A 3,623-nucleotide genomic window follows, 5' to 3' on the forward strand; every position below is an offset into this window, starting at 1 on the left:
ACACGCATAAAAGCTGCTTTTTCAAATAAAAACAAGTATTTTGCAAGCAGTGCCTGATGTTCACGCCTGCTGGCGCAGCTGCAGCTTCAGAGCTCCTTTTCTGTTTTTACAATGAGAGAAGCTTTAGGATGTACAGAGGTTTCCTTACAGTTAGCATTTTTCACAAAGTGAAGACTCCCACCTGATGTTAAATACAGATTTTTTTAAAAAGCAATTTTTATTTTAAAAGTTGGGAAGTTAAATCCCGTGACTTTACCTTCTAATTTATGATTTCATGACTTCTGAGATCTTCAGGGTTTTTGTCCAGTGAAGAGGGCCGTGCTGTGCAGTGTGCGTGCTCCCCGTTTACTTGAGGCAGAGCGTTTAGTTCTACTTTTCTGTTATTTCTGGGGCTTCCTGGTGGCTCAGACGGTAAAGAATCTGCCTGAAATGCAGGAGACCCGGGTTCAATCCTTGGGTCAGGAAGATCCACTGGAAGGTTCCGTCCTGTGAGTGCAGCTGAACGTCTTCATAGAGTTCAGTCACTCAGTCGTGTCCGCCTCTTTGCGACTCCATGGTCTGCAGCACACCAGGCCTCCCTGTCCATCACCAGCTCCCGGCGCTTACCCGAACTCAGGTCCATCGAGTCGCTGATGCCATCCAAGCATCTCGTCCTCTGTCGTCCCCTTCTCCTCCTGCCTTCAATCTTTCCCAGCATCAGGGTCTTTTCCAGTGAGTCGGCTCTACACATCAGGTTGGTATCTATGTATCTTCTTTGGTGAGGAATCTGTTGAGGTCTTTAAGTCCACTTGTCAGTCAGGTTCCTTGTTTTCTTGAGTTTTAAGAGTTCTTTGTATATTTTGAATGATAAGTCTTTTTTTCAGCTATGTCTTTTGCAAATGTTTTCTCCCAGTCTGTGGCTTGTTTTCTTTCTCTTGACACTGTCAACGTAAGTTTTTATTTTTAGCAGTCTAACTAGTGATTTCATCCATCCAAGTTGTATCTAAAAAGTCATCACCATACCCAAGGTCACCTAGGGGTTTTCTCCTGTTATCTTCAAGGAGAGTTTCTTTAAGGCACGTGGGCCTGCAGTTTTTCTTGCAGTGTTTTGTCTGGTTTTGGTTTTAGGGTAATACTGGCCTCATAGGAAGTGTTAGGCACTAACCCTTTGCTTCTGTCCTCTGAAAGAGACTGTAGAGAATTCGTGTAATTTCTCCTTCAATGTTTGATACAATTCACCAGTGAACTCATATGGGCCTGGAGCTTTCTGTTTGGGAAGATGATTAATTCTTGTGTGACTTTTGGCAGATTGTGTCTTTCAAGAAATTGGCCCATTTAATTGAGGTTACCAAATGTGTGTGCTAACTTTGGTTGTGGCACATGAGATCTAGTTCCCTGACCAGGGATTGAACCCAGGCCCCCAGCATTGAGACCGTGGAGGCTTATCTATCGGACCGTCAGGTGAAGTCCCAATATCTCCATTTTTGTTCACACATTACTGACTTTCTCCATGTCTTTTTAGTTTTTTGAGTATTGTTAAGACTGCAGTTTTAAAGTCTTTGTCTAGTATATTCACGTCTTTTTTCAGGGACAGACTCTGTGGTGTTACTTTTTCCCTTTGAGAGGACCAGACTTTTTTTTTTTGTATGCCTTGTGATTTTTTTGTTGTGCACTGGACATTTTAATATAACAATCTGGTAACTCCAGAAATCAGATTCTTCTCTTCCCCCAGCTTTGTGCTTTGGCTTTTGATTATTGTAGGCACTCTTTGTGCAAAGGATCAGTTTGAGGTGTAAACTTAATGGATTCTTAAGTCTTTCCTGAGCCTTTCCCCGGAGCACAGTCACCTTCAAGTCCTCCCCATATATGCAATTATGTAATATGTTGGAGTCTTTAGGAGTCACTTCAGAAGAGGGTGGCGAGTTGCAGCCATGGAGGGGGAGCGCAGCAACAGTGGCGGCTGCCCCCCCGTCCGCCCCCCGGAGGCCAGCCGCAGTGACTCGCGGTCAGAGCACGTACAGGGCCTCAGCATCTGGAGGACAGGACCCTTCCCCCGTGCCTGCTGCTGCCAGCTGTGTCAGCTGCTCCGGGAGGCACGCACGGCTGCTGCATCACAGCTGCTTCTGTGCTGCACCCCCCCATGTCCCCCACCCCGAGCCCAGCCGTGCCCTGAAGTCTCAGCCTCCCGTGTTCTCCAGAGCCCCCACGAGTCAGATCCTGCTGGCGCCTGCTGTCTGGGAGGGACGTGCACTCCTGGGGCTTCCTCCTCCACCGTCTTCCCAGATCCTCTCTCATTTTGAGTCTTCCTAATGGAAGTACAGCTGACGTACAGTACAAGCAAACACCACAGTGATTCCCTCGTTTCACACCGACCGAGGATGGCACGAGGCCAAGGCGCCCTGCGCCACCACACGCCTGCACGGTGCTCCCGCTGAGGCGCCCTCCACGTCACGGCCCAGACTCACGGTGTGGAGGCCTGTCGTCTGCACCTCTCGCGCCTCCTTCACTCCGCCCTCACCCTCTCCCTTCTGGAAACTACATTTATTCTCTGTGAGTGTGTTCCCGCTTCACTGTGTTTAGGTTCCACGTAAACATGGAATTTCTTTGAAAAGCAGAGACGTTAGTTTGTCAACAAAGGTCCGTCTAGTCAAGGCTATGGTTTTTCCTGTGGTCGTGTATGGATGTGAGAGTTGGACTGTGAAGAAAGCTGAGCACTGAAGAATTGATGCTTTTGAACTGTGGTGTTGGAGAAGACTCTTGAGAGTCCCTTGGACTGCAAGGAGATCCAACCAGTCCATTCTGAAGGAGATCAGCCCTGGGATTTCTTTGGAAGGAATGATGCTAAAGCTGAAACTCCAGTACTTTGGCCACCTCATGCGAAGAGTTGACTCATTGGAAAAGACTCTGATGCTGGGAGGGATTGGGGGCAGAAGGAGAAGGGGACGACAGAGGATGAGATGGCTGGATGGCATCGCTGACTCGATGGATGTGAGTCTGGGTGAACTCCAGGAGTTAGTAATGGACAGGGAGGCCTGGCGTGCTGTGATTCATGGGGTTGCAAAGAGTCGGACACGACTGAGCGACTGAACTGAACTGAACTGAAAACATGGAATGATGCAATATTTGTCTTTCTCTGACTTATTTCACTGAGCATAATACCCTCCAGATCCATCCATGTTGGTGCAATGACAAGACTTCTTTTTTCACGGCTAACCTTCCACTGTATAAACACACACGCGTCTTCTTCGCCCCCTCCTGTGTGGGTGGGCACTCTGGTGGCCCTGCATCTGTCTTTTCAAATGAATGTTTCTGCTTCAGAAAAACGCCCGGGAGTGGCCCGCTGGACCACAGGCAGCCCCAGTCCCAACTCTGAGGCCCTCCGCACTGTCTCCACACTGGCTGCTCTTCCCGCCAGCAGCACAGGGGTCGCAGTGCCTGCTCGGAACACACGCCCCGGAAGGTTCTCGGATGTCACTGCTGCTATTAGAAATGCTGCTTAAGAATTACCTCCACTTCCCCCAGGTCCCATCTGCGGCTAACATGAAGATTTAAAGGCTGTGTTGAGGGTAGTTTCTGTACATGCTGGCCCCTAAGAGTAGGATTGTTTTATTATCCTGAGAATAAAAAGCCAGTATCCTCCAGCA

The sequence above is a fragment of the Bos mutus genome, chromosome 5 (genome assembly GCF_027580195.1).
Source record: "Bos mutus isolate GX-2022 chromosome 5, NWIPB_WYAK_1.1, whole genome shotgun sequence".
NCBI classification, from domain to species: Eukaryota; Metazoa; Chordata; class Mammalia; order Artiodactyla; family Bovidae; genus Bos; species Bos mutus.